The sequence below is a fragment of the Drosophila subpulchrella genome, unplaced genomic scaffold, assembly GCF_014743375.2.
Source record: "Drosophila subpulchrella strain 33 F10 #4 breed RU33 unplaced genomic scaffold, RU_Dsub_v1.1 Primary Assembly Seq110, whole genome shotgun sequence".
Classification (NCBI taxonomy): domain Eukaryota; kingdom Metazoa; phylum Arthropoda; class Insecta; order Diptera; family Drosophilidae; genus Drosophila; species Drosophila subpulchrella.
Window position 1 is genome coordinate 32,501 of NW_023665453.1, and position 13,900 is coordinate 46,400.

Genomic DNA, 13,900 nt, shown 5'->3' on the forward strand with positions numbered 1-13,900 from the left:
TCTTTATAGTATTGACAAAATCATATGTTTACGCATAACATAAGTTTTGACCAATACGAGGAGGGGCCCGCCAACGACCACCTCCCTATAGTAGTTTTTTACCCCACGCACTACTGCGTGCCTGTTTACAGTACTAGTGCCAGCTATCACTAGGTTTATATATCATGTTTCAGTGATATATGGGTAAATTCTACCATTTATTCTTATGTATATGGCATTTCTATGCCATATTTATACAATCCATTCATATCTTAATGTATATTTATTATATTATACATTATTATGCCTTATAGGTATTATACCTATAAGCCATATCCATACGATTCATTCACTAGTGCCGCCCCTCACTAGGTTTATAATTGTTATATCATTGATATACAATTTATTTCTATATATATGGCATTTATATGCCATATCCATACAATGCATTCACATTTCAATGTATATTTACTTGTTATACATTATTATGCCTTATAGGTATTATACCTATAAGCCATATCCATACGATTCACTTATATAAATATATGTATATTTTTCTATACATAATTTTTTTTTTACTTTTGTATGGTTTTCTATGCATATCCATAGTTTATATGGATATGCTTGGCGTTCTATATAGTATTGACAAATTCATATGCATAACATAAGTTTTGACCAATACGAGGAGGGGCCCGCCAACGACCACCTCCCTATAGTAGTTTTTTACCCCACGCACTATTGCGTGCCTGTTTACAGTACTAGTGCCAGCTATCACTAGGTTTATATATCGTGTTTCAGTGATATATGGGTAAATTCTACCATTTATTCTTATGTATATGGCATTTCTATGCCATATTTATACAATCCATTCATATCTTAATGTATATTTATTATATTATACATTATTATGCCTTATAGGTATTATACCTATAAGCCATATCCATACGATTCATTCACTAGTGCCGCCCCTCACTAGGTTTATAATTGTTATATCATTGATATACAATTTATTTCTATATATATGGCATTTATATGCCATATCCATACAATGCATTCACATTTCAATGTATATTTACTTGTTATACATTATTATGCCTTATAGGTATTATACCTATAAGCCATATCCATACGATTCACTTATATAAATATATGTATATTTTTCTATACATAATTTTTTTTTTATTTTTGTATGGATTTCTATGCATATCCATAGTTTATATGGATATGCTTGGCGTTCTATATAGTATTGACAAATTCATATGCATAACATAAGTTTTGACCAATACGAGGAGGGGCCCGCCAACGACCACCTCCCTATAGTAGTTTTTTACCCCACGCACTATTGCGTGCCTGTTTACAGTACTAGTGCCAGCTATCACTAGGTTTATATATCGTGTTTCAGTGATATATGGGTAAATTCTACCATTTATTCTTATGTATATGGCATTTCTATGCCATATTTATACAATCCATTCATATCTTAATGTATATTTATTATATTATACATTATTATGCCTTATAGGTATTATACCTATAAGCCATATCCATACGATTCATTCACTAGTGCCGCCCCTCACTAGGTTTATAATTGTTATATCATTGATATACAATTTATTTCTATATATATGGCATTTATATGCCATATCCATACAATGCATTCACATTTCAATGTATATTTAATTGTTATACATTATTATGCCTTATAGGTATTATACCTATAAGCCATATCCATACGATTCACTTATATAAATATATGTATATTTTTTCTATACATAATTTTTTTTTTACTTTTGTATGGATTTCTATGCATATCCATAGTTTATATGGATATGCTTGGCGTTCTATATAGTATTGACAAATTCATATGCATAACATAAGTTTTGACCAATACGAGGAGGGGCCCGCCAACGACCACCTCCCTATAGTAGTTTTTTACCCCACGCACTATTGCGTGCCTGTTTACAGTACTAGTGCCAGCTATCACTAGGTTTATATATCGTGTTTCAGTGATATATGGGTAAATTCTACCATTTATTCTTATGTATATGGCATTTCTATGCCATATTTATACAATCCATTCATATCTTAATGTATATTTATTATATTATACATTATTATGCCTTATAGGTATTATACCTATAAGCCATATCCATACGATTCATTCACTAGTGCCGCCCCTCACTAGGTTTATAATTGTTATATCATTGATATACAATTTATTTCTATATATATGGCATTTATATGCCATATCCATACAATGCATTCACATTTCAATGTATATTTACTTGTTATACATTATTATGCCTTATAGGTATTATACCTATAAGCCATATCCATACGATTCACTTATATAAATATATGTATATTTTTCTATACATAATTTTTTTTTACTTTTGTATGGTTTTCTATGCATATCCATAGTTTATATGGATATGCTTGGCGTTCTATATAGTATTGACAAATTCATATGCATAACATAAGTTTTGACCAATACGAGGAGGGGCCCGCCAACGACCACCTCCCTATAGTAGTTTTTTACCCCACGCACTATTGCGTGCCTGTTTACAGTACTAGTGCCAGCTATCACTAGGTTTATATATCGTGTTTCAGTGATATATGGGTAAATTCTACCATTATTCTTATGTATATGGCATTTCTATGCCATATTTATACAATCCATTCATATCTTAATGTATATTTATTATATTATACATTATTATGCCTTATAGGTATTATACCTATAAGCCATATCCATACGATTCATTCACTAGTGCCGCCCCTCACTAGGTTTATAATTGTTATATCATTGATATACAATTTATTTCTATATATATGGCATTTATATGCCATATCCATACAATGCATTCACATTTCAATGTATATTTACTTGTTATACATTATTATGCCTTATAGGTATTATACCTATAAGCCATATCCATACGATTCACTTATATAAATATATGTATATTTTTCTATACATAATTTTTTTTTACTTTTGTATGGTTTTCTATGCATATCCATAGTTTATATGGATATGCTTGGCGTTCTATATAGTATTGACAAATTCATATGCATAACATAAGTTTTGACCAATACGAGGAGGGGCCCGCCAACGACCACCTCCCTATAGTAGTTTTTTACCCCACGCACTATTGCGTGCCTGTTTACAGTACTAGTGCCAGCTATCACTAGGTTTATATATCGTGTTTCAGTGATATATGGGTAAATTCTACCATTTATTCTTATGTATATGGCATTTCTATGCCATATTTATACAATCCATTCATATCTTAATGTATATTTATTATATTATACATTATTATGCCTTATAGGTATTATACCTATAAGCCATATCCATACGATTCATTCACTAGTGCCGCCCCTCACTAGGTTTATAATTGTTATATCATTGATATACAATTTATTTCTATATATATGGCATTTATATGCCATATCCATACAATGCATTCACATTTCAATGTATATTTACTTGTTATACATTATTATGCCTTATAGGTATTATACCTATAAGCCATATCCATACGATTCACTTATATAAATATATGTATATTTTTCTATACATAATTTTTTTTTACTTTTGTATGGATTTCTATGCATATCCATAGTTTATATGGATATGCTTGGCGTTCTATATAGTATTGACAAATTCATATGCATAACATAAGTTTTGACCAATACGAGGAGGGGCCCGCCAACGACCACCTCCCTATAGTAGTTTTTTACCCCACGCACTATTGCGTGCCTGTTTACAGTACTAGTGCCAGCTATCACTAGGTTTATATATCGTGTTTCAGTGATATATGGGTAAATTCTACCATTTATTCTTATGTATATGGCATTTCTATGCCATATTTATACAATCCATTCATATCTTAATGTATATTTATTATATTATACATTATTATGCCTTATAGGTATTATACCTATAAGCCATATCCATACGATTCATTCACTAGTGCCGCCCCTCACTAGGTTTATAATTGTTATATCATTGATATACAATTTATTTCTATATATATGGCATTTATATGCCATATCCATACAATGCATTCACATTTCAATGTATATTTACTTGTTATACATTATTATGCCTTATAGGTATTATACCTATAAGCCATATCCATACGATTCACTTATATAAATATATGTATATTTTTCTATACATAATTTTTTTTTTACTTTTGTATGGATTTCTATGCATATCCATAGTTTATATGGATATGCTTGGCGTTCTATATAGTATTGACAAATTCATATGCATAACATAAGTTTTGACCAATACGAGGAGGGGCCCGCCAACGACCACCTCCCTATAGTAGTTTTTTACCCCACGCACTATTGCGTGCATGTTTACAGTACTAGTGCCAGCTATCATTAGGTTTATATATCGTGTTTCAGTGATATATGGGTAAATTCTACCATTTATTCTTATGTATGTATATGGCATTTCTATGCCATATTTATATAATTCATTCATATCTTAATTTATATTTATTATATTATACATTATTATGCCTTATAGGTATTATACCTATAAGCCATATCCATACGATTCATATACTAGTGCAGCCCCTCACTAGGTTTATATATCTCATTTTAATTATATATTGGTAAATTCTATTATTTATTCTTGTGTATATGGCACTTATATGCCGCCATATCTATAAAAATGCATTTATATTTCAATGTATATTTTCTATATTATACATTATTATGCCTTAAAAAGTTATTATACCTACCATAAGGCGATATCCATACGATTCATTTATATAAAAGATATATGTATAATTTTCTATACATAATTTTTTTTTATGAATATATGGGTTTCCTAAGCATATCCATATAATACATTTAGTTTTATATGGATTAGATTGGTCTTCTTTATTGTATTGCCAAACTCATATTGATAAAATAAGTTTTGAACAATAAGAGGATCAGCCGCCAACCAACCAACCACTGCTACCATTGGAGGAACATATACTTACTTTTTATATGTCCTCTTACTTGAATGGTCCTCTCTTTACTTGAAAATTTCATTACCATAGGAATCTATTTATACATGGAATATGATTTCCACTACTTTTTCGCGTCACTAATAATTAATATGACGATACAGACTTGCTACCATAACATAAGTCTTGAACAATAATAGGAGCAGCCGCCAACCAACCACCAACCAACCAACCACTGCTACCATTGATAGTAATTTTATATGTCCTCTTTAGTTGAATTTCAATACCATAGGAATATTTATACATGGAATATGTTTTGCCACTACTTTTTCGCGTCACTAATAATATGACGATACAGTCTTGCTACCATAACATAAGTTTTGAACAATAAGAGGAGCAGACACACCAACCAACCAACCGCGCTGCTACCATTATATATACTTATATTTATATAAGTCCTCTTTACTTGAATGGCCTCTTTACTTGAATTTCAATACCATAGGAATATTTATTTATACATGGAATATGTTTTGCCACTACTTTTTCGCGTCACTAATAATATGACGATATAGACTTGCTACCATAACATAAGTTTTGAACAATAAGAGGAGCAGACACCAACCAACCAACCGCTGCTACCATTGAATGAACCATATATACAAACTTTTATATATGTCCTCTTTACTTGAATTTTAATACATAGGAATATTTATACATGGAATATGTTTGCCACTTTATCATCGCGTCACTAATAAGATGACGATACATTTTGTTTGTTCAATATTTACTTATATATTGATGTTTCCAATTTAGGTCTTTTATATTTCTTCTTCCCTACCTTACACACCACAAACAAAGTGGCGTGCGATGCTGCAAGCAAGCATAATGATTATGCCCGCTTGCAACATCTTTATTATCGAATCATCAAGCAAAGGATAAGCTTCAGTGGATCGCAGTATGGCAGCTGCTCAACCACTTACAACACCTTGCCTGTTACAAAAGTCGTTTACAATTGATTCTAGGCTTTGTCATTGTATTAAATAATGCTTTTATATGTAACTAGCGCGGCATCAGGTGATCAAAGATCCTCCCAATTTACTATGTTACAAATTACATTGGCATCACATCCATTGTCCGTTTATAAAGTAAAATTATAAACTTTAAATGGTTTAGAAGCCATACAATGCAAATTGGCCCCTTATTTATCATTGCAGTCCCAGCACGGATACGACCTTAGAGGCGTTCAGGCATAATCCAACGGAACGTAGCGTCATACCACCTGTTCGCTCGAACAAGTATTGTGCCATTGGTCCGTACCTGCGGTTCCTCTCGTACTACGCAGGAATGCTGTCGCAACAACGTTTTGTCATTAGTAGGGTAAAACTAACCTGTCTCACGACGGTCTAAACCCAGCTCACGTTCCCTTGCATGGGTGAACAATCCAACGCTTGGTGAATTTTGCTTCACAATGATAGGAAGAGCCGACATCGAAGGATCAAAAAGCGACGTCGCTATGAACGCTTGGCCGCCACAAGCCAGTTATCCCTATGGTACCTTTTCTGACACCTCTTGTTAAAAAACTCTTTAAACCAAAAGGATCGATAGGCCGAGGCTTTTGCTGTCCCTGTGGTGTACTGAACACCGAGATCAAGTCAGCATTTGCCCTTTTGCTCTATGTGTGGTTTCTGTCCGCACTGAGCTGGCCTTGGGACACCTCCGTTATTATTTGAGAGATGTACCGCCCCAGTCAAACTCCCTACCGTGGCAATGTCCTTGAATTGGATCATACCTGAGTAATTGGAGTTATACCAAATTTTCCAAATCAAAAATACATAAATGCACCGTTTTATTAAAGAATTTGTTTAGCGATTATATAACAAACTCGTGATACTTTGATCAAGAAGCTTGCATCAAAACCCAATACCATAAGATATAATAAATATATCCGTATAATGGCTAGGAAATGATACACGTTCCATTTAATCAAGTAAGTAAGGAAACAATAAGAGTAGTGGTATTTCATTGGCGATACCAACCGAAGTCTAATATCTCCCACTTATTCTACACCTCTTATGTCTCCTTACACTGCCAGATTAGAGTCAAGCTCAAAAGGGTCTTCTTTCCCCGCTAATTATTCCAAGCCCGTTCCCTTGGCTGTGGTTTCGCTAGATAGTAGATAGGGACAGTAGGAATCTCGTTAATCCATTCATGCGCGTCACTAATTAGATGACGAGGCATTTGGCTACCTTAAGAGAGTCATAGTTACTCCCGCCGTTGACCCGCGCTTACTTGAATTTCTTCACTTTGACATTCAGAGCACTGGCAGAAATCACATTGTGTCAACACCCGCTAGGGCCATCACAATGCTTTGTTTTAATTAGACAGTCGGATTCCCCAAGTCCGTGCCAGTTCTGAATTGATTGTTAATTGATAATCGTTATAATTAATAAGAACTAATTGGTTTAACCCAATTAGTATTCTTAAAAATTTTAGCAAGAAAGTTCCACAATTGGCTACGTAACTAAACTATCCGGGGAACAAGTGACCAACATAAATGCCAGACACTCTATTTACCCAGAACGAGCACATAAACCATGTTATTGTTTCCCAATCAAGCCCGACTATCTCAATCTTCAGAGCCAATCCTTATCCCGAAGTTACGGATCTAATTTGCCGACTTCCCTTACCTACATTATTCTATCGACTAGAGACTCTTCACCTTGGAGACCAGCTGCGGATATTGGTACGGCCTGTTGAGAAGTTTGCGTGTCCCCACCATAAATTTTCAAGGTCCGAGGAGAAAATATCGACAACAACAGTATATGTCAATGCTCTTCTAGCCCATCTACCATATCTCTCTGCGAAAGACTTCCATGGTAGTACGGCTATAAAACAGAAAAGAAAACTCTTCCGATATCTCTCGACGGCTTCTTTATGGTCGTTCCTGTTGCCAGGATGAGCACGAGGCCCATATTTAATAACAAACGGATACTCAACAGGTTACGGAATTGGAACCGTATTCCCTTTCGTTCAAATTATTCAAGTATATTAATTAGCTTGATTTATATAATATAATTATATTTGTATGGCATTTGTGTTTTACTTGAAAATTTTCGGCTTTCGCCTTGAACTTAGGACCGACTAACTCGTGATCAAACCACTGTTCACACGAAACCCTTCTCCACTTCAGTCCTCCAAGGGTCTCATTCGATTATTTGCTACTACCACCAAGATCTGTACCAATGGCAGCTCCATGCAGGCTTACGCCAAACACTTCTACGCATACCATTGTACCTTCCTACTCACTAAAGTTTCAAAAATTTATATCACAAGTAATATAAATCATCTACTTTAGCGGTAATGTATAGGTATACAACTTAAGCGCCATCCATTTTAAGGGCTAGTTGCTTCGGCAGGTGAGTTGTTACACACTCCTTAGCGGATTTCGACTTCCATGATCACCGTCCTGCTGTTTTAAGCAACCAACGCCTTTCATGGTATCTGCATGAGTTGTTAATTTGGGCACCGTAACATTACGTTTGGTTCATCCCACAGCGCCAGTTCTGCTTACCAAAAGTGGCCCACTGGGCACATTATATCATAACCTTGAACTTCATATCAAGAAAGTTAAGGTTCTTACCCATTTAAAGTTTGAGAATAGGTTAAGATCGTTTCGACCCTAAGGCCTCTAATCATTCGCTTTACCAGATAAGATTATTTTATATAACATTAAAATGCACCAGCTATCCTGAGGGAAACTTCGGAAGGAACCAGCTACTAGATGGTTCGATTGGTCTTTCGCCCCTATACTCAATTCTGACAATCGATTTGCACGTCAGAACTGTTTCGGTCTTCCATCAGGGTTTCCCCTGACTTCAACCTGATCAAGTATAGTTCACCATCTTTCGGGTCACAGCATATATGCTCAAGGTACGTTCCAGTTAGAGGCATAAATAATATAAATATCATTATACATAACTATATAGAACGCCCCGGGATTGTGTTAATTAGCTATAAATAGTTAAAAAACTAATCCCATTATTAGTCAAGTTAATTACGCTATTAGGTTTATATCCCAATAACTTGCACATATGTTAGACTCCTTGGTCCGTGTTTCAAGACGGGTCCCGAAGGTATCCTGAATCTTTCGCATTGTTAATCATACAAGTGCATATAATAAACACAAAAATCAATGATAATTATGCCATTATATAATTCCGAAAAATTAACGCACTGTATTCATATAAATCTATCAGCACTTTATCAAATTAATAACATTTATTCTGTGTTAAAATGCAAGCAAATTAATTTGAATAAACTATAAGTTATATTTTATGATAAATTTTGTATGCTAATAGATTACAATGTCCTTATATGGAAAAAATGCACACTATTATCATAATATTGTTTAAATATTACAATTTTAATGATGAATTTTCCATAACGGATATTCAGGTTCATCGGGCTTAACCTCTAAGCAGTTTCACGTACTGTTTAACTCTCTATTCAGAGTTCTTTTCAACTTTCCCTCACGGTACTTGTTTACTATCGGTCTCATGGTTATATTTAGTTTTAGATGGAGTTTACCACCCACTTAGTGCTGCACTATCAAGCAACACGACTCTTTGGAAACATCATCTAGTAATCATTAACGTTATACGGGCCTGGCACCCTCTATGGGTAAATGGCCTCATTTAAGAAGGACTTAAATCGTTAATTTCTCATACTAGAATATTGACGCTCCATACACTGCATCTCACATTTGCCATATAGACAAAGTGACTTAGTGCTGAACTGATTTCTTTTCGCTCGCCGCTACTAAGAAAATCCTGGTTAGTTTCTTTTCCTCCCCTAATTAATATGCTTAAATTCAGGGGGTAGTCCCATATGAGTTGAGGTTGTGTATAACTTTTTTTGCAATTAATTCTTTATATATAATGATAAAACATTTTATTAAATTCGTTATATATTTTATATATTTGTATGGCATTTGTTTGGTCTAACGAATCAACGAAGAATAATAATATTGTCAACGGCTTTCTATTTACTAATCTTTAATAAGAGACAATTCTAGATAAATTTTTTATGCTAGACATTTCTCAGTATTATTTGATTGAAAAAGAAAATATTTCTCTTCGTTTTTCACATTCAAATTATTTACTAATGTGAGATAATGTTTTTCATATATTTGTTAATATTATGAATAATATAATAATTAAATTATTATTATCCAATAATATACCATATGCTTATAAAATTTCATTATAAAATTTATATAAACAACTTAATTAGCATAGTCTTACAACCCTCAACCATATGTAGTCCAAGCAGCACTATAAAATTAATTAAAGTACATAACAGCATGGACTGCGATATGCGTTCAAAATGTCGATGTTCATGTGTCCTGCAGTTCACACGATGACGCACAGTTTGCTGCGTTCTTCATCGACCCATGAGCCGAGTGATCCACCGCTTAGAGTTTTATATATTGGTTTGGTAATTTTGTCATATATGTTTTTATTGAAAGAAATTAAAAATACACCATTTTACTGGCATATATCAATTCCTTCAATAAATTGATTTTTATACCTAAAACGAATGCTGCGAAATGTCTTAGTTTCATATAACCAATAATATATCAAGTATTTTTTAAATGGCATTTACGGTATTAATACTTTTTTTTAGCGATATATATTGAAATTTATATAAAACATTAACCTGTAATAATCAGGTACAACATTGTACATTTTAGGTTGTTGCATTATCCAATGTATGCGCATAACTGAGATGAACAATACATATCGCAACGCGTGTATATTATGGTCCATATACACACAGTGTTTTATTAATTAATTGCATTTAATATACAATATAATAATAATATTAAATAAATTTAATAATTTCGATTTGCTTGTTCGAATTTGTTATTTGTTTGCTTTTGCTTATTTATTTATCTCTTATTTAATGCAATAATATATTTATTATTACAATTATTATTTCGATTTGCTTGTTCGAAATTTTATATTTGATCTATAAAAGATCATATTTTTGGCAATTTATATTTTATTTGTATTACTATAATATATTATATTATTATAATAAAAACAAATTTTTTTATTAACGGTAAGGATATTAAACAATAATGATCCTTCCGCAGGTTCACCTACGGAAACCTTGTTACGACTTTTACTTCCTCTAAATAATCAAGTTCGGTCAACTTTTGCGAAACAACCGTAACACACAAGGCGTCACAGTGATCACGTCCGGAGACCTCACTAAATAATTCAATCGGTAGTAGCGACGGGCGGTGTGTACAAAGGGCAGGGACGTAATCAATGCGAGTTAATGACTCACACTTACTGGGAATTCCAAGTTCATGTGAACAGTTTCAGTTCACAATCCCAAGCATGAAAGTGGTTCAGCGGTTTACCCGGACCTCTCGGTCTAGGAAATACACGTTGATACTTTCATTGTAGCGCGCGTGCAGCCCAGGACATCTAAGGGCATCACAGACCTGTTATTGCTCAATCTCATTATTGCTAGACGCAATTTGTCCATTTAAGAAGCTAGTGTCCTTATAATGGGACAAACCAACAGGTACGGCTCCACTTATATAAACACATTCAAACACAATAAACATTTTACTGCCACCATGAATGAAGGCTATATAAGCTTCAACACCATAATCCTGAAGATATCTATTTAATATATTTGAGTCTCGTTCGTTATCGGAATTAACCAGACAAATCACTCCACGAACTAAGAACGGCCATGCACCACCACCCATAGATTCGAGAAAGAGCTATCAATCTGTCTTACACACTTATGTTCGGACCTGGTAAGTTTTCCCGTGTTGAGTCAAATTAAGCCGCAGGCTCCACTCCTGGTGGTGCCCTTCCGTCAATTCCTTTAAGTTTCAGCTTTGCAACCATACTTCCCCCGGAGCCCAAAAGCTTTGGTTTCCCGGGAAGCGACTGAGAGAGCCATAAAAGTAGCTACACCCAATTGCTAGCTGGCATCGTTTATGGTTAGAACTAGGGCGGTATCTGATCGCCTTCGAACCTCTAACTTTCGTTCTTGATTAATGAAAACATCTTTGGCAAATGCTTTCGCTTAAGTTAGTCTTACGACGGTCCAAGAATTTCACCTCTCGCGTCGTAATACTAATGCCCCCAAACTGCTTCTATTAATCATTACCTCTTGATCTGAAAACCAATGAAAGCAGAACAGAGGTCTTATTTCATTATCCCATGCACAGAATATTCAGGCATTTGAAGCCTGCTTTAAGCACTCTAATTTGTTCAAAGTAATTGTACCGGCCCACAATAACACTCGTTTAAGAGCACTAATGCAGGTTTTTAAATAGGAGGAACATATGAAAAAATACAAGTATCTAAGCACATGTAAGAACTCCACCGGTAATACGCTTACATACATAAAGGTATAGTACTAACCACAATTGTAAGTTGTACTACCCGTATGAAGCACAAGTTCAACTACGAACGTTTTAACCGCAACAACTTTAATATACGCTATTGGAGCTGGAATTACCGCGGCTGCTGGCACCAGACTTGCCCTCCAATTGGTCCTTGTTAAAGGATTTAAAGTGTACTCATTCCAATTACAGGGCCTCGGATATGAGTCCTGTATTGTTATTTTTCGTCACTACCTCCCCGAGCTGGGAGTGGGTAATTTACGCGCCTGCTGCCTTCCTTAGATGTGGTAGCCGTTTCTCAGGCTCCCTCTCCGGAATCGAACCCTGATTCCCCGTTACCCGTTGCAACCATGGTAGTCCTAGATACTACCATCAAAAGTTGATAGGGCAGACATTTGAAAGATCTGTCGTCGGTACAAGACCATACGATCTGCATGTTATCTAGAGTTCAACCAATATAACGATCTTGCGATCGCTTGGTTTTAGCCTAATAAAAGCACATGTCCCATAAGGTTCATGTTTTAATTGCATGTATTAGCTCTAGAATTACCACAGTTATCCAAGTAACTGTTAACGATCTAAGGAACCATAACTGATATAATGAGCCTTTTGCGGTTTCACTTTTAATTCGTGTGTACTTAGACATGCATGGCTTAATCTTTGAGACAAGCATATAACTACTGGCAGGATCAACCAGAATAATGTTTTTATTCATATTTCATTCATATTTTTGAATAGAAATTAGCAATATAAATTTTATAGATTGTTTTCTATCGAATACGGCCATTTTTATATAGCATTCGTATACGTTTGTTGTTTTCACAATATATACTTGTTCCGCCACTAATAATAACAAGTTTTTTAATTATTGATGTTAAAAACACAATATTTTTTTTCGTAATACGTAATAATTTTCTTTATATTTGCATATTTCATTCTAAAATATCTTTTTTGTTCGACATACGTCATTATTGTATCCACACATGTACAATTTTTGTTTAACCAATATAAAATATTGAATTAAATCATTTGTATTTTGATGATAAATTTAAAATTTATCTGTATATATTCATATAAGACTCTTTGGTAATATATAATATAAAACCGAGCGCATATATGATATGTACGTTAGAAAAAATAATATATATATATATTATTTTCTTTTAATATAGGGACACCTCTTTTAATTTATCCCCGCAGGGAATTATCACATAACTCAGTATGTGATAATGGCAGACCAATATACATATATATCAAGATTATCAATACAAAATATATATCATTATTAGCCTGCCTCAATTGTAATTATTTATTTGGATTAACGATAAAGTTCGGAAACAATTTGTTATTCTATGTATAATAGAAACCTTGGCCTTTGTTTCAACATTATTATCTTTGGGCTTAAAATATTAACCGTGGAGCCAAGTCTCATATTCATAAATGAATAAAGAAACAAATTTGACGGATTAATATCTTCTCTACCGACAGACAGTATTTTGTCACGTCAATAGTA

At 33.9% G+C, this 13,900-nt stretch overlaps 3 non-coding genes across 3 annotated transcripts; all 3 read right to left on the bottom strand.

The window, feature by feature from the left end:
- Positions 1-5,868: 5,868 nt before the first annotated feature.
- On the bottom strand, positions 5,869-9,853 carry LOC119558562. Its single transcript, XR_005220262.1, has one exon. It is a non-coding gene; the product is annotated as a large subunit ribosomal RNA (ribosomal RNA).
- Positions 9,854-10,254: 401 nt separating this feature from the next.
- Positions 10,255-10,433, bottom strand: LOC119558564. The gene has a single exon (XR_005220264.1). It is a non-coding gene; the product is annotated as a 5.8S ribosomal RNA (ribosomal RNA).
- A 659-nt stretch (positions 10,434-11,092) lies between these two features.
- Positions 11,093-13,087, bottom strand: LOC119558558. Its single transcript, XR_005220258.1, has one exon. It is a non-coding gene; the product is annotated as a small subunit ribosomal RNA (ribosomal RNA).
- Positions 13,088-13,900: the final 813 nt, after the last annotated feature.